Source organism: Rhipicephalus microplus, chromosome 7, assembly GCF_043290135.1.
Source record: "Rhipicephalus microplus isolate Deutch F79 chromosome 7, USDA_Rmic, whole genome shotgun sequence".
NCBI lineage: Eukaryota > Metazoa > Arthropoda > Arachnida > Ixodida > Ixodidae > Rhipicephalus > Rhipicephalus microplus.
The window spans coordinates 42097786-42121732 of record NC_134706.1 but is presented as its reverse complement, the minus strand read 5'-3'; the positions used below and the strand labels follow the sequence as shown (position 1 = coordinate 42121732).

Genomic DNA, 23947 nt, shown 5'->3' with positions numbered 1-23947 from the left:
TGAACTGGGCCGATGCCATCTATAGATAACTTCAGGCCGGCTCACTGTGTCTGCTTCTGACGTCACTCCGTCGTGACCGTCGTGTTTCGCTGCACAGACGTGCCTACACGCTTGCTCTCTGTTCTCGACAGACATGGATTGGCAAGCCCCACGAACGTTTTCCTGGCGTACTGGTGTACAGGCGCAATCTTTTTGAACGGGAACACCGGAGTGCGTGGCTCGCGGCACTACTAACGCTGTTTGGTGACACGTCACAGAATCTGCACGCATGCGTCAGGAGGGTAGATTCCCTTCGAGCGCATCACGTCATCGTTGTGCTCGTGTGTCGTCTGCTAACTGAATTTTGGCATCCTTGGTGATCGTATTATAATGGCTACTAAAGCTTCGATGCAATCAGTTCAATCGGTGCATTTAATATGCCTGCCGGGTCACTTTGTTTTTCTTTTTTTTTCAGCGTTCTTGTAGTCGTACAACGAAAAGCAAAGGAACACAATTACCCGAACGGCCATTTGGTTTACGTTCCACGAAAGATGAAATAGTTTAAGGACGTTATATCAGTAACCTGGAATAGCTTACCTCGATGTTACATTAGTATTTTGTCACGTTCGCCTTTGAAAAATAGGATCACTGCTGCCATTCTGGAGGGTTGTGAGGAAGACAGCACCGGCACAAAGTAACGTTGCGCTCGAAGATTCTGCCGCTCTTGCCGAACCTCCAGTTTCAGAGTCGAGAGGACCGTATTTTTCTGTGTCCGTGAACTGCAGCGAGAATATGTCTTGTGTTTTGTGCACTGGATATTCGCAGTCTGTAAGGCTGGAAATTTTAATAGTTGAGCGATGCTGCATGGTGCATTGTCACGACAAAGAGCGATTCTGCGAGTGTTCTCGTTTTCTAAGGACAACAGACGAGCGACATGGGAACATTTCGTTCGTCAAGCTGACGTCGGCATCCGTTTTCTTCGGGACCCGAAGGTACGTGTGTCCGCTACATATTGTAAGTCGTCCCAATGACCACATGAACACCATGTTCTGTTCTTGCTCCACAGTAAAGGTGTTATGTGTGCTTCTGACTTTTTGGTGTAAGCCCTGGCATTAAAATAATAAACGCGCTTGGTAGTACATTTTCAGAAGAGGTGTTTTTTGTTCGGGGTCGGTAAACATTTTGCTATAGGCGATTAGCGCTGGGTACTTCTATATTCTGTCCACTTTGTTGACAAAAATGGAAGGACTGACTTAATGCATCAGTTTTAGATATGTGGGATTTAACGTCCCAAAACTACCATATGACTATGAGAGACGTGGTAGTGGAGGGCTCCAGAAAGTTCGCCACATCGGGTTCTTTTACGTGCACCCAAATATGAGCGCATGTGCCTACAACGTTTCCGCCTCCATCGAAAATGCAGCTGCCGTAGTCGGGATTCGATACCGCGACCTACGGGTCACCAGCCAAGCACCTTAGCCACTACACCACCGCGGACGCGGAGGGGTCAATGCATCGGTTTTGTGCATGATATTTTTTTACCGGTATTCATACCACTTCATGGTGGTCAGTACCTTTACATAATATGTTTTCTTGAAACTTTAATGCGTGTAGACACGTACGGTAAAGCGCATTTTTAATTGGTCTTCAGTTGTGATTTCTACTTTAAGCTAGAAGCTTTAGGAACCACTACCAAATATATACCGATCCAATACCCTGCAGTAAGTTAGAATCGCCCACGAGGGCTACATGGGTTAATGTAGACCTAACATTTTTCTCTGGTCCTAAGTCATGGGACCGACTACGCACCACTACGAGAGTGCCCAGAGCAAAAGAAGGAGCGCCGCTTCTTGTGTCGGCCACAATATTTGTTTGTGAAAATATTGTGAAGTGAAATAGTGTGAAGTGAATATTGTGTGTGTTTGTGAAGTGAAAGATTTTGTTTTCTCTTGCAATGGTCCTGACCCTGAGAATTTGCTGAATAACATACTGCCACAGAGATTGCTCCTACTAATCATTTTACGAAGAGAACTAACGAGACTCTATGTGGGCGTCTATAGTGCCTCGCAATCAACGAGACGCTAGGTGGGCGTCTACAGTGCCTCGCGCGTGCTCGCGCATCTTGGCGCAGGGGCAGTGCATGCCTCTCGTGCACGAGCACGAGCCGGGGAGACTGACCTGGTGGTTGTTCAGAAAGGGACACGTATGTGGAACGCTTTTAGCAGACTCTTCTTTGTGCCATAGCTACTTTTCTGGGCACAAGTTCGCCCTTAATAAATCATTGTGTGTGTGTGTTCTCTCTCTTGCATTACTTGACAATAACAGTACGTTATGTTGGGCTAGTGGTACATATGAGGCTGAAATACGTGGTGCAAGGTTGACAAAGAGAAAAAAAAGAGAAAAAATTGGCACTCTTTCTGTCTCGTCTTTTTGTTTTCTCTTTGTCAACCTTGCGCCACGTATTTCAGCCTTACTTGACAATACTTCTGGCAGCAGCACAAACTCTCCTCAATAATACATGTCTATGAAGACAGATGTTCGAAAGAGTACAAATAAAGCTGCAGAAACTTTCCAAATGAGTCGGAACAGTTCCTATGCAGTTTCTATGCAAGGAGGTTAACCAGAAGATCGTGTATCCAGTTTGGTATCCTTCGCCGGAAAGAGGAGAATGGAGATCAAAAATAGAGAGATATGGAAACAAGAAGAGCACTTCCGTAAAAAGAAGTACGGTCAGTCAGTCACTGAGGGCGAAGCTTTTCTTACCCACGTTGGGCATTCAGGAATGTGACTGAAAAATCACGGCCTTTGATAGTCAACGAGAGCGCTGGTTCCCCACGTTTTGCCTAAAAAAGACCAGGACATTCCTCCAACGCTACCATCTCTTCTCGACACCATATTTCTGCTCTTGAGGAAGCTAAATACGCTGACTGTCCGAACTGCCCTGAAATTGCTCGAGGTCCTCGATGCAGTGTTTTCAGCACTTCAGCGATCCCCGCGGATCGACTTTTCACGAGACAAACACAACACCATATGAAGTTTAAAGTGCTTGTTGTGTCCCTTTTCCCAGAGGCAATGCGGAACTACGTTAGACGTAGAAATATTTCAGATTTAGTGAGAGATAGCTAATATATCCTCAGAGAAGAATAACGAATATGGGTCTCACTTTCGAGTTGCCGTAGTCGAATGCATAAGCAATTCTGTGAGTCATATTTCTATCGTGCATCTAGGTTACTTCCTTAACCTAGGTAGTGCACCTTTGGATCAGTCGTCTCATCACTTAACGTCTCCTTTTTCTCTCAAATTTTGACTTTAAATTGCAGTTTTTGCGATTACTTATTTATATATGAGAACAACTGCGGAAGAGTGATCATTCTTCAATTGCGCCTTTCTTCAGTCATACGCAAATGTAAAAGGTCAGTCTTTTCAAGCTATCGGGTAAACAATGACAGTGACATATAGTTTATATATAGCTAGCAGTGAAAAAAACGAAAGCACATTTTCTGCCTAAAAACGATAAAGACGCCGAAGTTGAACGGTGATGTAGACGAAGGGGCACGCCGACTAATCCCTCCTCGTCTATCGCCTTTTCACCGCTAGCTCATTATTGTATTGAACGAAAGCAAGGAAAAAGAAAAAAAATCGTGGCAATAAAAATTTGACTAAGCGCATTATCCTTAAAACTCGGCCATCCCGGGAACCAGGAAATAATTGGGCAAACCAGAGACGAGCTCGCGAAAGCACGTCACTCGGATTATGTCTTTCCCCTCGTCGTAAGCGCCACATCATTCGCAAGCCGACACCATTACGTAAATATGCTGACGTCAACCCGCGAACTTTAATAAGAAGGATCTAGTGTACCATATATTAACAAGTAACGCAAAACCGGATGCTTGTAAAATGAGCCTTATCACGGGTCCTGTTACCTGTTACGAACACCCAACTAGAGAACGCTTTTTTTTAGGGGCGAAGATCCTTGCTTTGTTGGTCGTATGTCCCGTGTCGTCGTAGTAGTATCCACTTCTCGTTTAGTTCTTGCAATGTCCGCTGGATGGCGGTACTTGTATATAATAAATATCTGATGAAAAGACGAGGGATGGCGGTACTTGTAGTGTTCACTAGACGGACGAATGAATGGACGCATGGTCAGACGCTCAGATAGAGGGATAGGCAGACGGACAGATGAACGCATGGACGGACGAACAGACAAAGCACGAATGGACGCATGGACAGACAGGCAGACGGATGCATGGACGGACGCATGGCTGGTCGCACGGATGGAAGCAAGAACGAACAAAAGGACGGCCGCACGAAAGGACTGATGGACGGACGCTTCGCCCCACTCATCATCATTCACTCCGTGGATATTCTATGATTTTTTTAAAAGGCTTTAGCATGACTCCTCAGTGCTTCTAACTTTACAGGCGAGCGTGTGAGCTACCGAAGATGCTTTTAACGCAATAGCGTTAGAGAGCTCGTGTCGCAGAAAATCCGCTGTCGGCGTTGGCCCCGTTGGTTGTGAGCGTAAAATCGCCCGTGAGTGAAAAAAAAGGGCAACATATCCACGGAGTGAATGATAGAGAGTGGGGCGAAGCATTCGTCCGTCCATTCGTTCTTACTTCCGCCCGTCAATGCGTCCGTCTGTGTGACAGTCTATGCGTCCATCCGTTCGTCCGTGCGTGCGTCTGTTCGTGCGTGCGCCCCTGCGTCTGTCCGTGCATCCGCCCCTGCATCCGTTCATGCGTCCATCCATGCATCTGTCTGTGTGTCCGTTCGTCCCTCTATTCAACACTCCAAGTACCACCATCTCGCATCTTTTCATCATATATTGCCCATATAGAAGCACCGCCATCCTGCGGACATTTCAAGGACTAAACTAGAGGTGGCACACGTACACTTTCTTACGGCTTGCGCTTTGGGTATACTTCCCACCTTTAACCTCCTTGAGTTCACGGTATATACTAGTTCACTGTATTCACGGCACTGCGGCCCAACGCTCGCTAAACCTTTCAAAAACCAAGGAGGTTACGCCCAGCGAGTATATCATTGCAACCTTTTCCTGTCAGGTAGTGCTCAACGTGCATGCCAATGGCTGCTAATGGGAAATGAGAGACAGGAGAATTCGGCTTTTACTTTGTTACGGATTGCGCTTCGTATGTACTTCCCACCTTTAACCACCTCGAGTTCATGGTATATACTAGTTCATTGTATTCATGGCACTGCGGCTCATCGCTCGCTAAAACGTTTTAAAACTAAGGAGGTTACACCTAGCGAGTACAACGTAGCAACCCTTTCTTGTCAGATAGGGCTCAATGTTCATGACAATGGCTGCTATGGGGGATCGCAGCGTGCGCGTTAACTAAAAGCAGAATGCTGCTGTTTCTCATTCCCTCTTAGCAGCCATTGGCATGCACATTGAGCACTATCATTTATTGTTCAAGAACGCACAGAAGAAATTTCTCATCGGCACCACCTTGGAGGTCAAAATGTTATACTTGTTACACACTACAACGGCTACGAGGGACGAACAGGTGCCGCTATAAGGAGCTTCGCCCCTAAAAGCTCGTTACAGAGATCGCCGCGGGAGGCCTCTACTTGTCCACGCGCACGCGCGCGATCACACTTGTGTCGTGTGTTCAATCTTTTTCCGTCCCGCTTTTAGCGCTGTTCCCCTCAGTATCACGTACCGACTGGCCCTTCAAGAAACCCTTCTATACTGATGGCGAATTGCGCTGGTAGATCCGGAGCAGCCGCCGAAATCCTGGAGCGAGCACTCGGATTGCACCAAGCCAGATCTGCGAGTGGAACACGTGAATGCCCCGCCTGAGGTCACGCCGCAAGTTGTTTGCACATACGTCACTAAACCAGTCCTGAAAACTTCTTCGACATGGCTGATTATCTTCGGTCGAGACTTCGGCCATTGTAAAGGGTATGAGGTTGATGATGGCATTCTACCGCTGCCACCAGTTGTTAAGGGTTCGAGGTCGATGGTAGGTTCGGCGCGTTTTCTTTAGGGTAGCTGGCTCCCCGCCATTGTCCGCATAACCGATCTTCACCAGTGAGGGGACGCGTTAATAGAGATAGAACGATGGTTTATTTACATGGTAGTTGAAAGATGGAGCTGTGCAGACAATCAGCAGAGAATCAGCTATGTACTAAGTTTCAGTCCATTACTTGACGATTATTTCAAAATGCTTCGGCTTTTAGAGCCCGTCGATTCTTTACACAGCAGTCCGGTGAAGTCGGTGACCACTGTTGCCGCAAATCAGGTGATGTGATGTCTCAGTGGTCACCTCACCAGAAAGGGTGCAGAAATTGGGCCACTCGTGAGAAGAACGTGGGTGAAAACGTCTAATGGCCATCACGAGTGCACCACACCATGACGCACCCGGCCCACGCCTTGAAGGCACGGCAGGGCGAGGGAATAGACTCGGGAGAGGGAAAGTTGAGCTCCTCCGGGGAGATGGCCGCTGACACTAACGTCAGTAGCGGTCCGTGGCTGCTTTATGCTGCAGGCTTCCAGATCTCTCTCGAACGTGGCAATACAAACGCTTGATCCCTGAGAACGGCTTCTTCGACGCCTTCCCAAGCTTCCGGACTGTCGGTTCTTTTGTGGCTATTTCGCGTCGGCGACGACAGCCCAGTCGAGAGGTTGACTCTAAGACAGCTGCCACAGTGGCGCCATCCCACGCTGTTCGAACCCGTTCAACAAAAGGATTGTCTCGCGAAGCTTTCGTTGAGACCCGACCAATACCTGGAACCTCTGTAGGACAGCGTCTAGCCGACTGGGCGCCGATGGGCTTGAAAGCCACCTAGCAGACCGGCTTACGCACGATAGCGTCTGCCCAGACAAACAGCCGGGCCAAACTTAGCACCATGCACACGGCGGGAGAGGACGTGCGGGTCGTCTTCGCTGCTGGTATTGCTGCTTTCGCTGTCACTCAAAGCGAGAAGCAAAGCAGCAGCAGCACGTTTAGCAGCATCAAACAGTGCCATTATAGAAATGTAAACCTTTGCAGAGGGCACCACCTCAAGAAAGAAAAAAAAATTGCCCGCAGCTTCCCTCGGGGGAACACTGAGGAGGATGCGGAGCATATAATTGGTTAACGGGGTGTTAAAGTGCGACTTACTTGGGGTCGATGGCTAAATTGGTTAGCGTGGTTGTGAAATGGGGTGTTAAATTGCGACTTACTTGGGTCGATGGCTAAATTGGTTAACGTGGTTGTAGGAGGGGGTGTTAAATGAGTGAACACGTACACACGTATGCGAAAGGGCGGCGCTGGTAGAAGGGACGTCGATCATTGTGTTTGTGGATTCGTTGGAATTCATTTCACCGCGACCTTGGACGTCGACGCGCCGTACAAACCAACCGACGAGCGGCAACTGAGCGAGCGAGCGCCGACCTTGAATACATATACAGCTCGACGGCGCATGCACTGTCAGCTGTTGAATGTTCTCGAAGCGCGACGCCACATGCGCGTCCACTGGAGAATCAGGAGAATTGTAGATGTCGAACGCGGTGTGTAGAGGAGGAAGGGTGCACAGATGGTGGAGGAGTGAAGCGCGCGCGGTGTGTAGAGGAGGAAGGGATGCACAGATGGTGGAAGAGTGGGCGACGGCGCATGCGCGCGCGTCAGCTGTCGAATGTTCGAGAAGCGGTGCGGACGGCGCACTACAAAGCGCGAGTATAAGATGCTCCGCATCTAAAAAAATCGCTCAAGGCCGATGCAGGCAACAGCGCTGCCCGACTGTGCTGGAAATGACGGCAACGCATTCTCGGAGTTCCGGCGAAATCCGTCTCTGCTTTGCGGAGCACGCGGAACGCTCCGTCATGGAGTGAGTTGCTCCTTATCTACCTGTGGAACATGCGAACTTGCTCCGAACTACCAGCGGAATGCGGATTCTCGGCCGTGCAGCAAGAAAGCTTGCTCCCGCTCGACGAGTGGAATTCGCCATAAAAAGCCGCGCATTCAAGAGAAAAAAACGAAAGGGCTCAAGGTCACGAGACATGGGTGACGTGGTTTCCTTGCCTTGCCAGCCCCCCCCCCCCCCCCCCCTGCTTAGCTTCCAGCGCTTTTGTCAGGACGAGAGAAGATAGAATGCAATTGCAGCATGCGGCAAACCTTTGTAACTCCACTCGGACTGGACGGATTCCTAAATTTTTGGCGTCGTTGAATTCGTGCGGCAATAAGCGCTTCTAGTGAATTCATTGCATTGTTACATGAAAAAGTGCTTGAGGGCACCCTTAAAGCATTTTGTTCGACAGCTGTCACGACAAAAACGAGCCCGTTCGGGGATGTGTAGGCGCATTTGGGAGGCCTTGAACTACGTCGAAAAAGGCCGGAATAGTGCAGCCATCGCCGCTAAAAACACACAGGAAGTTTCAAACAGCTAAACAAATAGACAACTGTATCCATCTAGTGGAAAACATATTATGCCTTTCCAGAGGCGTTCATCAAGCGAAAAGCAAATGCTAGTTAATTTGCTGCCATCTGTGAGTGACTTTCTTTATGGCCTCCGAGATGGCGAGTGCGTGGCGTGTCTCTTGGACGTAAGGCGATTCTTGCTTTAAATCAAAAACCTGTATGTAACATTCGCGCACGCGCTGGTACATTCTACTGTGTGCGTGTGTGCGTTTGCGTATGTAACAAAACATGTTAATAAGAATACACTTAGCGGTTAAAGGGCGCACTAGGGGCCGGATTTTGCTGTCGCGTTCAAGTCTTAGAGGCGAAGCTTAAGGGTGCCCCAATTTTATTGAAACCCTTCATGAAGCGTATCAGGGAAAAGTATATGCAAATGCTTTACAGCATCTCACCGTTTTCTTTTAAAGGCGATAGCTTTTCTTCGGATACTTCAACGCAGATATTTTGGTGTGTGTGTGTGTGTGTGTGTGTGTGTGTGTGACTCAGATGAAAGGAGAAAGTTCAACTCGTTCTTCAACGACCAGCCATCTTAATCTGGTTTCTGCGTTTGTGGTGCTGATATTCTCAATAAAAAAGTATTTCGCATAATTGCACGCTGAAGCAGCACGGTGTCAATAGGTAGTGTCTTACCCTATTTATAAAATGCATAGATACGTAATTCTAATGACCGCAGCGGTTATTACACTGCGCTGGCTATGCGATGCTATGACCGATATAAGGGGCGTTTCGTACGCTTCACTAAGTCTACATGGCGCTGCCACCTACCTTTGACTTTGCCTTCTAGAAAAACTTCATTTCTTTAAATTACGTGCTATATGACGTCCACATCTGACGCACCGTAGACGGCCTCGATACCTCGACACGCGCGCCCTCGCTGAGCGGAGGAGCGGGCATAGAGGCACTCCAACGCAGCGCCTACACGCCAGTTTTCTCACGCAGAACGTCAAACGAACCTTTTATTCTCTCTCTTCAGAAATAAGAGTTTTGACTTTTGTTATGGAGGCACGCAGATATGCCCCCAACTTGTTTCTTTCAGGAAGGTGAGTAAAATGTCAGAAAGTAGCTCAAGAGAGGATTTTGAATGAGGTTAATGTTGTTGTATAGTGCGTTAGTGCGGAACGCAACAGGAAGCGTGTTTCGCCATCCTTTTCACTACGCGTCAAAATGCCAAAAATTGTATTATTATTTCTTTAGTCTTCATTCTCGTACACCAGATCTTCATTGCGACTTTGTATACCGGCGTGGTGATAACGCCTCTCAACCAGCGTTGATTTAGAAATCTTTTTGTCGGACTTGAATGGTACAAGCGTGCGCCCTTTTTGTTCAGTCCCTAATTTTTTCTTCCTCGATGGAATACGCATCTTTTTGTATTTTTGACTCGCTTGCTTGATTCCGTTCTGAACGGTTGTGTCGCTCGCGATCTGCTCACTCCCTATAGCTCTCGCCGATCAGTGCCTCATCCTCGGACTTCATCAACGCTGTCCGTCATACTTCCTATCTCTTTTCTCCACATTCTTCACTCGTGTGCGGCGAGTGCTCCGTCTTTTATATCTTTCTCTTTCTACTGTTCCTTCTTGAACCTCCTAACCCTTTCTCTTATGTGGAGCTGAGCCGTGTCGCCAACTTGGCAGACAGAAATTAACTCCTTTCTCCTTTTCTTCAAGAACCACTTTTTGTATTTGAGGCAGCGTTGCTTTATTTAGGGAATGCCATCCCCTAATTGTTTTTGGGCGGCGGGGGGACGCCTTAGTAGAGAATGTCGTAAAATAAATTGGAGGTCACACTGCAGAAGGAACGGCACGAACCAACAAATTTTGTGCGCTCTGCTAAGACCCAATTAAGGAAAGACTCCCGAATATGTGTCCACTGAACGAGCTCAAAATGTAACAGTTGTTACTTGAAGTAGCCACTAACTTCGGCTCTTCTAACAATAAATTCACTATTTTAAGTGACGTGGCCGCTGCTGTGTGCAGTGATATCTGTGCAAACTATAGCTTGAACACCGACGTTGCGCTTACAGCACAAGACGTACAAAACTTCCCCTTAAAACATAAGCGGGCGAGGACCGGTGACTACGAGATGCATGCCTATGTACACGTTGGGGCCGCACGCCTGAACTTCGCTGAAGCACCAGAGAGCGTTGCAATATGCGACCAAAGAAATCTGCAATAGTCCGTCAAGCTACTGCTCGCGTTCTCCGCTGATGTCAATTCTGGCCATGAAAATAAGACCAGATTTGGGTCTATATACATTTGACACATTTTTCTCGGGTTAAAGTTTTCAACTAGCAATAGTCGCCCCTCAGTTAAAACTTCATTAGGCACGACACCAACGCTGCGCAAATTCGAATGTGCTGTTTCTCTCTTCCCTCTCTGCTCTCTTTCATCTCCCCTATCCCTCTCCCATGCGCAGGGTAGCAAACCGGCTGCCTACAGGCTGGTTAACCTCCCTGCCTTTCTTTTCCCTCTATTTTCCTTCCTTCCTTCTTTCCTTAATTCCTTCCTCGGGTTAAAATTACCGCGAAAACCAGCCTCTTTGTTCTTCTATAAAAATCATCGAGGACACAATAGGATCGGGACCTGGATTCCTTGCGTGCCGGCTCAGTATTCTATACGAGTAAGTTACGCCGGTGCTTGGAACTCAGTGGCAAACAGACCCTAGGCACGCTGCATGTGAGGAAATAAATCGCATTAATGTGTCTAATAAAGCATTTCAGAACAACCAAAAAACGACCAGGCATCTAAGAAGGTAAATTGCATACCTAGTGGGTCGTCGATCAGCCGAATCAATAGATTAAGCTGCAGGCGCAATTCTTGATCGTTGTGAACAACGGAATAAAAAAATCGCACTAAATTTCTTGCAGTTGTGTTGTGGGAACCACGATTCACCTAATAACGATGGACGATGGCATAGTGAATGCCTGCGGAAAATATATGATTAATGGTGTAGTGGGTACCCTGCAAATGTGTTTGTAGCAGTTACCCAAAGCATTTGAAAGCATTTGACATTAAATTGGAAAAGTCACATTGATGATGTGTACTCCAAGGCAACACGGGCCATGGGGTGGCTACGGAAGCTTGCAAACCGTAAAGCGGGTTTAAGAAGAGATGTGCTAATAATGATATATAAACTTTATGTGCGGCCCATCATGGAATTCGGATGCGTATTATTTTCTGGCAGCGCAGCCTATAAAGTGAGACCCCTAATACTGCTGGAAAGAGAAGCGTTGCGTTTGTGTCTGGGTCTACCAAAGTTTGTTGCAAACAACGTGTTGTATATGGAAGCTCGCCTACCTTCTCTGCTAAATAGGTTTAAAATTCTTACTGTGCAAGCATTCTTAAAGATATACAGTTCACACCAAAGACTCTCATTTTACGCTTTCATTCAAGAACCGACTTTATTTTTCGAAACCCATTGGTCGCGACTACACACCCCGCAAATAGTATTTGCACAAGCGCTACTAAAGCAACTGAATGTAAAAATTAGACATATTCATCCAATACACAATCTAAAGTCAATGCTTAGCATACAATTCGATGATATATTTCCTCATAACGCGAAACAATTGGCATATAGATATTTAAATGACCAGTTAGCAGATTATCTAGCCCACCTAGAGATAAGCAATATCATAGCGACTGATGCATCTGTGTCAAAAGAAAAGGCTGGGGTTGGCATCTTCTCTCCTTCTTTGGACTGGTTCTTTTCGATTCGACTCCCAGATTATACCCCGGTATTCATGGCAGAATTATTGGCCATTGTTCTTGCCCTACGCAAATTACCCTCAAGCGAATCATTAGCAGTGATCATTACAGATTCGTTATCAGTTTGTAATGCACTTTCTGCGGCAGTAAATTCAGAGCTGATGAATACGTTTCGGCATTTAGTACCGAAAAACGTAAAAAAACTGCATTTGCTCTGGGTACCAGGCCACCGCGGATTATATTTGAACGAAATGGCGGACTCTTTAGCAGCAGTATCCCTGGGTGGGCCCACCATTCCAGTTTTGCCAGATACGGCTTACGTAACCGCGCTAAGGTTCCGAAATGCTTGCCTGCAATGGGGAAAAGGTAATTTGGATAACTTCAAAGATTTCGAGCATTTGAGCTATTGCTGGAATAAACAGTGGTGTTTATCTCGCCAGTTAGAGGTCACTTATACCAGATTGCGCTGTGCAGTTCCACAACTAAATTATTACCTTAATAAAGCTCAGCTCAAGGCGTCACCGCTATGCATTTGGTGCAACGAAATTGAAACAATTGAACATTTCTTTTTATTCTGTCATCGTTATTCTTATCAGAGAAAAAGATTTTTAGTAGCCCCATTACAAAAGCTAGGAATACAAGTAAATTTACCAGTAATTTTATCACTTGGCGGAGCTTCATTTGGTTACTGCCACAGGGATGTATGCTCCGCTGTGTTTGACTACATCAACGCAACTAAAAGATTACCATGCTAGTGAACCACTACCTTTTCAGATCTTTAGTTTATAATTCATAGTAATGTCTTTCAAAAACAAAAGATGGTTTGACCGCTTGCTCAGCACACATTTTGGTTTTTCTGGTAATATTATTTTACGCTACTTTTTCAGATTGGCTTCATTTTTAGTTTAGTTTCATTTAAGTATCCTGCCGCCCGGTTCTTGGCCCATCCCCCTTTGTGGGTAAGCGCCATCCATCACAGGTCATCAGCATCAGCATCAGCATTTGAAAAGGCTCTGAAATGCTGTTCTTCCAGCTCTCGCTGTGACTGTGCTGCGCGTTCCACGCAGGTCTGGTGGTTTTTTATTGCCATATCATTCTTGTTTCACGTTTTCGTTTAGAGCTACATGGCTTACACCCGCGTCATTAGAAGGCACTGCTTGCAGTGAATTGGTCATTAGGCTCAACAGCGGTTAGATATTATTCAGCGCTGTCTCGGCACACCATGCCAGATTCTTTACCAACTACGTTTTATGCGCTGTTGTAGCCGCTCTTATTATTTCGATCGCTGCGAAAAAAAGAAGCAACCCACTAGTAAGAGCTTTTTTTTTTAATAACGAAGGGTACTGAAGGCCACTTCGAGCTTACGAAAATGCTCTGCGCCAACTGTCGGAGGACATCGCTGCTGTACATGAGGCGTATGAATTTCGACGACGGAAATCGCAACGTTTGTGCGTGTGGCGCGAACATCGCAGTCGGCAAGCTAAAAACAGAGGATACGTGAAGACGCTAATTGACGCGGGTGCTAATTTTGGCTTTTGGCCTTTTCGCGCTAATTGCGCAAGAAAGGCCGTTCACGTTCTTGAACGAGTCCAACTGGTACTGGGTAGCATCTCTACGTCTCTGCTCTTTAGCTAATTTTTAAACGTGAAGCTACGTAGGCGCGCCATTTTTTTTTTTGTGTGTGTGGTCAGGAACGAAACAATCATCGTCATAAACGGACACGCGCTCTATACGTCGTTCTTCTTCGTCTCGTTTCAGTAAACGGTTCCTACAACACAAGCACCAGTTTTAAGTGTGAATACACTTTATAAGCGACCCCAAACCATCCACCACCATCGGCGGTGTCCGCAGTCTTCTCTCTATCTTTAAAAGAAAGAGGACTTGGCGGGCCGCAGCGCGACGCTCTACCGAATAAGCCACGGACGCGACGCTGATATCGGTGTCACTAACACGCCTTATACCCCCTCCCTTTTCGCTCGCCCCTCCGCTCTCCTCGCTCGCTGCAGCTGCGCGCGCACCCCTCTCTCTCGCGCGCCCGCCTTCTCTCTCAGTCTCCCGTCGAGAGCGGGTGGTGAGGGGGAGTAAAGTTAAAATCCTTTGGCATTCGCCAGTGAGTTAACGTAAACTCCCCCGTGTGATCGAATTGCGATTCCCAGGAACTATTACACCATAAAGGCACCATAGTGTGATTATTAAATATAATAGTGCGAATTATTAAATGCCCCTCATAGCATCACCCCGTGTATTCGCACTTAACCATGTTCACCCTCGGAGAAATGCTTGGGAGTTTTTTTCCCGATGGATTTGTACGCGTAAGGAAAGAAAGAAAGTAAGTAAGAAAGATTGGTACACAAAGCAACAGAAAGTGTGAAACTTTTAGCGAAAAAAAAAACATTCTACACGAGACGCGATTCTACTCCGCGTATCCTGAACGCAAAAGAGAGAATCCTAAACTCTCCGCTATTCCAGCACACTAGCAGAGCATAGCTAGTCTCGTATCGCATAGCGTAACAAGAGGATAAAAATGGGAAGCGTCTCTGTGGAGGAAAGACGTGACGATTACAAGGAGGGAAAGGATGAAGATACAGAGTAAAGTACAGCAATGAGAATTGAAAATAGGGAGAGAGAATTGTACCATACACAGTGATAAAGAGAGTGAGATTACAACAAGAGGAAGAGAGATATAGAGCGACGTACTTAGAGAGAAAAAGGCAGCAAGCGGTAGAATGAAATAGGGAGGAAGAAATAAATGAAGGAGCAAATACAAATAGACATAAAAAAGACGCGGAAGAAAACAGAGAGGTGAAAAGAAGAAATATATGCAGAGAACCAGAAAAAATTTTCAAAAAAGGACAGAACAGCAAAAGCCAGGAGTACACTGGTGCCCATCAGCCCCGGTGTCTCTTTAGTGTAGCGCTTCTAGTGCAGACTATATGATACTTTTTTTTGTCTATCTCAATGCTTAATTCTTTCCTCCCTTGATTCCTTCGTGCGTTCTTTGTTTTCCTTTCCCTTTTGTTTTTTGCGAAAGTTTCAGAAGGCACTCCACAGCATCTATACCTAGGATCACTGCACCTCTTTTTCTCTGGTTCTGCCTTCACATGGCGTTAAGTCTGGCGGCCTTTCTTATTCTTCGAGCCCACTTAAAAGTCAGGAGCTCACGAAGGATCGCCAGCCTTTGGCATATTCCTCGCGTACGGGATTCTCATTAGCACCGTCTGTCTCTTTTCCGCCACTCTTTCCCCATAAATTAGGGAAGGTGAGAAATAAATACTACCGGGTGCCATACTACCAGGCGCCAAAACTTATACGCGCGGATACGTTCGACGCTCTACTGTTCCTCTGACCCGTCTCACCTCGTCAAGTGATTAGGGAAAGAAAGGATCAGCATCCCGAATAATATACATCGCCGCAGCTATATAAGTTCGAAAAAAGGCCACGCCGGTCGAAGCCACGGCGGAAGGACAGCGAAGGCTATGTATATACTGATCGCCAACGACCGTATGATTGGCCTGGTTCCGGTCGCACCTCGGGCTCCTCTATGAAAGCTTCACCGCTGGATCGTCAATATCTTTCTGATTTGGCCTATAATCTGCTGACTCGGTTTTCGGTGTCAGGTCATCCGGTAGACAGTCTTCGGGGTCACACCCTGGCCATTTAACGCGGTACCGTTTTGCGCTGCAAATAATGTGAGTCGGACGAGCTGTACGGTGTACTTCACTACACTATAATAGGCTACGCTACACTATACTGCATTGAACATCTTAAAAGCAGACAATGAGTAAAATCGACAAAAAAAGCAAGCATAAAGAAACACGGTTCTCACAAGTGAGTCGTACTAATTTTATCTTCAGTTTCTCTCTCCACATTTTCATGTCGATCACTTCAGACAAAAAAAAAGTTGGTCATTCCAGAGCTAACAGGAAATTACAAGACATCGACATGATAAGCCATTGCTGTCGAAGGCCGACTAAGTTACTGGTTCAGGCTTTAACGAACAAAATACCACGAACAACTGATCGTGAATTTACACTGGAGTATATTGTGCGCAAGTGAACAGCACTGTGATAAGGCAGCGGTCACTGCGACCTACTACAGCGAATTGGCTGTACTCCATATTTGTATCACTTCTTCTTGCTGATAAGTAACTGTTAGGCGTTATCACCACCGTTCAAAAAAGCACTAAAGCAATCCGTTTTTTTCCTTCTGGTTAACCTGATCGAATTTGAAATCTCCCTAGTTATCTCCCCTCTTTCCCTTCTCTTACGCCTGAACAAAAAAAAAGTATGAATAATGGGGGCCCTTTAACTCAAAAGCAGTTTCACTGGTACTGGGCAGCTGCGAATTGATATTATGAATCATTTATTTGGACTAGCAACAACAGTGGAGATACTTACATAGCTCTTTAGGGGGCTCTTCGGCTCCGGCGATAAAACACCAAGATGCATTTTCTTAAATTCGCAAAAAGCATTCCCGCTAACTCAAGAGCCTTGGTTTGGGGATCTGTGTGAATTCCATCTCCTCGCATTTGTTTGCGTAAAGGCACAGTCGCCAAGCTCAACAGAACTTAAGGCAGCAGAAGCTGTCAGTCAACAGGCGGGGTTAGTCTTTCAAAAATGCGAAGCATTTATTAGGGGTCTTTGGCGACTTTGAGCGTATCTCTCTATCAATATGGCCGCCGATGAATTTTTGCGCTTCAGACCATATCGTTAATGTAATTTATGCCAGAATTAGTATAAATAACATGACCGCGAGAGAAACATGACTGACTGGTCGTATCCCCTAAAATGGTGAATATTTTGTCATGAATGGTATGGTATACCCTACATGGTCGGAGTGATTTTGTGGCTGCTTCTTCAACTATATATGTTCGAAAAATATAATCGTGAGATATTTTTGCATTACCAACATAAATCACTGTTGGTAATGTAAAATTTATGACGTCCATGTCATGTACAGCATCATTTACATGCCCCACTTATGGTGCGCGAACGGCCGTTTCGCTAGCTTGATATACACCAGAGATGGTGTTGTATGACGTCACTCTAGGACGAATATATATGACAAGTGGTGATGAGAAAATCAGAACATGTCATGCGCAGCATGAATTGCCTGCCAAGCTTTAGGCACGCTCACAGCCGTTCCGCTAGCTTGATCTGCAACAAATTTGGTACGGCGTGGCTTGATTGTGTGATGGACAGAAATGACAAGTGGTAATGTGCAAATATTGATATTTGATGAGCAACATGGCTTGCATGCTACGCTCATGGCGTGCTGACGAATGTTTCTCAAATGTCATATACATAAAATTTTTCATACACATAAAATTGTGTGACGTACGTGACTGTATGACGTAACATAAATGACTAGTGGTGTAATGGAAATCATGACATGATTTTACACTGCATGGTTTGCTCCTTTCTGGCTGCTTCGTATTACACCAATGTCCACAATGCGTGGGATCTGCCTGATGTTCTTGCTCATTGTCTGCGACCTTGCTGGTTGCCGATTTCGCCCGCAGTAGACACGCACCCGAATGATCTTAGTCGGTACATCTTTTTGTGTCCTTTGAATGTAAAAAGTCGGCTACGAGCACCACTGCAGACAAACGAAGAAATGTTCTGTTGGTGTTATTTCCGCAGGGCTGGACATCCCTTTAAATTCATAAATCCTACGAGCCATTTAGAGTAACACCTCCTTCTTCACATGAATGAAGGTACTTGGTCATTTGTTGAAACAAGCGGCGAGCGTTTATAGAAGCGAGACGCTGCTGACACTTCCTTTGTGCTAGTTGATTGTATGTAGTCATAAATATACCGACACACCTATAGTGCTTATGTTTCTTCTCAAATGGACGTTTGAGGAGAAAACAGAGCTGGGAAGCTTCACTGAAGTATGATTCATTCTAATGATTTACACTATTAGCGCCAAACAAGGAAACGAAAGCTACGCAGAAGGAACGACACAGAAGTACTGGACCCTATACACTGGCTTGTCCATATGATTGCCCTTATATAATCGAGTGCCCCACTGGCCTTAGCCTTCCATTCAACCTATAGTCAAAAAGCGCTTGCTGTTATGGCGGGTCATAGCTCCAGCGTGTGTTTTGGTGTAATTTCTGTGCGCGTCAGGGGGGGGGGGATACTTTGAGTAGCCAAAGATAATTTGACAGCATGTGAGACTTCCTCCTTACCTGGAGTAACTTCGATAGCATTCCGGAACGTCGCGTGTCAACTTTTAAGTACCATGGGGATAAACCCTACCTTCGCTTTTTCTCCAATTTATGGCCTCCTTTCCTGACAGCTGTCACTTTTCGAGTCTGCTTGGCTTGACGGCACCCTCACATAGGCCGCCTACTCCTCAAATACTGTGAATCGACGAATAGTGCGTGATAAAGGACAACAAGGAGAATGAAAGATGTTAAAAATACGCTTTCGTGGGAATTTTGTGACGGAAATAGCGTGCGTTAGCTGTAGGTGGGCACCGACACAAAACACCGTGGTTTCGAGACAAATGGTACAACTTTCATAAGTTTGTATGTTTCATCACTTCAGTGGCCAATATATTCATTTTACTAAGTTAATACAAGGCGCGCCAAAAGCTAAAAAAAAACGTTGAAGCTTGATTTAGCCGTACAAGCTCTTAAATCTAGACTGGATAATTATGATGCATAATAATGTTGCATCTAGGTTGTTCTTTTAGGTTCTATTGAGACGATGCGAGATTTTTAAACGTTACCTTTTAGTATAGAGTGGTTCGAGTTAAGCCAGAGTCACAAACACGATACGGCTTTCCAAAGTAGCGAAACAGGAACTATAGTGCTACAACCAAGCGTTCGCACTTCTTATATACCCATACGGGCACGTCAACGTTTAAAATAACGTACCATCGCTTGGGGGCCTTCTTGCAACCGCCAATACTTTAGCAGTCCTGTCATTGTACCTAGCATTTTATCCTTGTACCTAGTATATAGTATTCTATTCTTGTGCGTATTGATTGATTGATATGCGGTGTTTAACGTCCCAAAACCACCATATGATTATGAGAGACGCCGTAGTAGAAGGCTCCGGAAATTTCGACCACCTGGGGTTGTTTAACGTGTACCCAAATCTGAGCACATGGGCCTACACCATTCTCACCTCCGTCGAAAATCCAGCCGCCGCTGCCGGGATTCGATCCCACGACCTGCGTGTCAACAGCCGAGTGCCTTACCCACTAGACCACCACGGCGGGGCTTGTACATATTCGGAGTTCTCGACTCACCATTGCCCCTTCACAGCCATTAGTGGGGCTAGCTGTTGCTCCATTTCTTTATAGTGGGCCAGTGATGAGTATTCAGATTCACTAAATTTCTGCTGCACTCAATCATGGTGAGTCTGACTTTCTTACAGGCAGCACATATAAATTATGGTTAGCTTAAACAGTTCGGACGTTAAAGAACACCAGTGCGGCCTTCCAAGCACGGCGCAGTTACAGAAAATGCTGGAAGAGTGGCCTTTCGAGAACCCGCTGCAAACTCTCTTATACACGTACTTTTTCAAGGTATACACGCCATGAATAATGGCTTTCGTGAAGTTTAGAAGCGTCCACTACACCATCAATATTGATTCTGCGAAGGAGAAAGGCAGCCGCTATAGATATTTTCTAAACATAGCGAGCACTTGTCGGTTGGTGGCTGAGGACAATCGAGCATAACGTACCAGACGTTTTAATGGTTTGATAGAATGGCATGGTAGGTACTTTCCAACTTGATGAAAATTGAGATTTATGGCCTCGTGGGCACCTCACAAATAATACTTGTGTTTGCAGAGAGTGTTTACCGCGGTTTTGAGGGATGCCACTCTAGTTTTTGCTGCGACTGCGCTGAGCTTTCCGTGAAGGCTTGGATGTTTTTCTCTTCTTCTTTCTTAACTCTCGTGGCAGTGGTTACGAACGCCGGCGCTGGTGGAGGCGGACAGCTATGACGCCAAATGCAGCCATGTTGTGATTCACTAAAAGCTTTCGCTCTTAAGAAGCGTTCTACGTCTTGGACAGTCAATTCAGCCGCATACATCATAGCCCGACGGTTCCTAAAACTTGGTCTCCTCTTTGAAATGAGCGTGATTAACCCTTTCTGTGCACGTGAATCCACATGGAATCACATATCTCAAGGCAGCCTGGAAGCGTTCTGGGCGAACTTTTATGAGCAATAGTTTATAAATAACAAGGTTAGCCATTTATCTACAATCACTGGCAACCTTGAACTTGTAAAGCACGTGTTTCCACATATGCGATTCCAAAGCACTCATAGAGTTTCTCAGAATCGTATTTGTGAGAAACTCTAAGAAAGCACACATCAGCGTGCATTCGTTGTCGTCGTCACCGGAGGAAATTTATTTGCTTTTCCAGGTGAGAAAATATTTTTGTTACTATTTATTTTGCATGCTTTTCTTGAGGGAGATCCTAATGAATGCCATGATATCCACTATGTATAGGATAGATGCTCAAACGCCAGAAAACATCACTACGATAACTATGATCCCTTATGGACTGATCGGGACATACAGGATCGATTTTGCTGAGCCTGGCCCATTCATTTCGCGATGGACGCAAACGTTCGAGTGGCACGTTACACTTTTATTTTTAAACTATCCGTTTGTGCTTTGCTTTGTCTGAAGCCTCTTCTCGGGTTTTACAGCGCTTCTAAGTGTGAATTGCTGTTTCTCTACAGATGGCGAATGTCAGCACGGAATGTTTTAAATGCGAAGCATTTCCAAGTGAACTTCGGCGACCTTGAGCGTATCTATCTATCTATCTATCTATCTATCTATCTATCTATCTATCTATCTATCTATCTATCTATCTATCTATCTATCTGTCTATCTATCTATCTATCTATCTATCTATCTATCTATCGAGCCGCCTAAGACTTGGCTCCCTTGGCCGTTTCGATAGTGGTATCGATAACAAACATGGTATGGCATAATATGACTGTATGAAGAACATACTTGATTAGTCATAACATGAAAATCCTGATATTTATGTCATGAAAGTCATGATTTACATTTCATAGTCCTGCAGCTCTTGCGGTAGTTTCGTTTACATGGCAGGTTGCAAAATTGGTATGGTATGGCATAATTGTATGGCAAACACAAGCGACAGACCTCAACATGAAAATCATGACAGGCGTGACATGTAACAACATGACTACATGCGACGCTCATGATGCGCTCACAGCCGTTTCGCTCGCGTCACATATACCAAATTTGGTATTACGGTACGTGAATTGATATCGAACGTATGTGACTGGTGCAAACATGATAAACATGCGATTCATGTCATGTAACAACATGACGACATGCAATGCTCATGATGCGCTGGTGGTCGTTTCGCTAACTTCACCCATACCAAACTTGGTATTACGGTATTACGGGACGTCAATGAAGGACGAACGTATCATACTGTTTCAAACATGATAAACATGAGATGTGGGTGATGTCACAACATGACTACATGATATGCTCATGATGCACTCGCGGCCGTTTCACTAGCTTCACATGTGCCAAAATCGGTATTACGCGACGCAAATGAACGACGTTGGTAAATGACGCATCCAAACAGGGTAATCACGATATGCGTGTCATGTGACATGACTACTTGCCACATTGATTATGTGCTCGCAGTGGTTTCGCTAGCTTCACATATGCCAAATTTGGTATTACGTGACGCCGATGGATGACGAAGGTATTTGACTGGTGCAAACATGATATTCATGAGATGCGTGTTGTGTGAGAACGTGACTACACGTTAATGTCAAGGCGCCAATACATTTCGACATAACGTGGTGCGCGTGCTCGCCGGCGTTCATTTCGTCGCAGCACGTCGGCGTTGCCACGCCAGGCACCGGTATACTCGCAGGCGCGTGCCGCGCTGTGTTGCTTTCACGCATGCGCGTGTCAGCGCGTCTGGTATCTCTCCGTCACGAAAGGAGGGAGACGCAGTGTTGTCTGGGTAACGCATCGGCGCGAAATGTAGCATGTCGCATTTAGCGCTGGTTGCCGTCGGGCAGCGTAGACGGGCGCTGGTCGCGCCTGGCGTCTAACTATAGAGTGCTCGCGTTTGGCAAATGTTGCGTCGCTGTGCCCAGCGTGCGCGTGCGTCAACGATAGACTAGAGTATATTGGGCCCTTCATAATGCGCTCGCGGCCGTTTTGCTAGCTCCACATATACCCCATTGGGTGTTACGTGACGTCGTTGGATGAAGAGACATATGACTGGTGCAAACAGGATAATCCTGACACACGTGTCATGTAGGAACATTACAACAAACCCCGCTCATAGCGTGCTCGCGGCCATTTCGCTAGCTCAACATATACAAAATTCGGTATCACGTGCTGTGAATAGATTACGAAGGTAAACGAAACATCCAAACATGGTAATTGTGACACGGCAGTCATGTACGGCACCATTTACCTCCATCTCGTAACGTTGTACTGATTTTAAAGCGACATATCAACATTTCCCATTCGTGCTTCGCATATCATCAATTGCCACTCTACGTGGGTTGTGCCAATTTTTTCTTCTATCATCTTTCCAGAAAAAAAAAAGAAAAGAGAAGAGAGGCTACTCGGTCCCGAGCACAAGGTAACACCATTAAATGGCCTACTTAAAGAACGCCTCTCATGCTCCAATGCACTAAACTGCTCAGGTTTTCTACACGCTAATTTCACCAAAGGGTGAAAGAGGGACCTACATACAGAAAAATAGAACACCAAAGAACGCGAGTGAAGAAGCAAAGGTGGAAGGATACGAAAAGATTGGGAAAACAGTCTGTCATCAACTTACGACAACACAGACCCACTACCAGGGGTCCTAACCACCGCGAATCAGCACACTCGATGATCAAAAAAATGGCTTTTGTTTTCTCCCTGTCCTCCCTACTGGAAAAACCACAATGCGCAGGTAAGTGGCCCGTGGGGAAGACAGGAGCCGCAGACACGACGCGGTACGAAGCCTAGTCGGTACAAGACAAGCAAAGCCTTTAGAGGGACGATACACCAACGACAGTGTGCGAATAGGAGAACAGACGCGCAAGGAAGATATCGATACACCAACATAAAGACAAATAAAAAGATGCACGATGCAGCAAAAGGCTTGCGAGGTATGGGACGCAGGGCAGAAGGCGTACAGCTTGTTTGTGCAGCCCTCGACTATATAGGATGGCAAACGGGAGTCGCCGGGTTGTGCAGGGGGGCTTTCTTAGAAAACTGGGGAGAGTTGACGGAGGATATGTGAGTCGCGTCGCCAGATACGTGTTTGCTCTGAGCTGGCGTTGGAAGGAACAAAGATTGGCTGCAAAGGGGTGTGAGACCCACCACAAAAGTAAAAAAAAGAAATAATAGTGAGTAGGTCAGATAGCACAGGCAGCGTGGGAGCAATAATGGGTTGCGAAGGGAAGGTTTGAATCCCCTCCTCTCAGAGAAAAAAAGGAACACACTAGGAGTAGATAATTAGTGAAATGAACAAGGTTGCGAACGGTGAAACTCAAGACTAGGAGAAGAAAGAGATTGGAAGAGAGAAAAACGCAAAACTCTTGATGATTGATGATTGAAATGTAGAGTATAGCGTCCCAAAACCACCATACGATTATGAGAGACGCCGTAGTAGAGGGCTCCGGAAATTTCGACTACCTGGGGTTCTTTAAAGTGCACCCAAATTTGAGCACACGGGCCTAGAAGTTTTCCGCCTCCATGGGAAATGAAGCCGCCGCAGCTGGTATGCAAACCTCCGACCTGCGGGTCAGCAGCCGAGTACCTTGTCCGCAGCGGGGCGTAAAACTCTTGATGCTAATCGAGAACGAAG

The 23947-nt window shown here is 46.0% G+C and overlaps 1 pseudogene; it reads right to left on the bottom strand.

The window, feature by feature from the left end:
- Nucleotides 1-10631: 10631 nt before the first annotated feature.
- LOC142767971 (U4 spliceosomal RNA) lies at nucleotides 10632-10748 on the bottom strand (annotated as a pseudogene).
- Between the last annotated feature and the right edge of the window lie 13199 nt (nucleotides 10749-23947).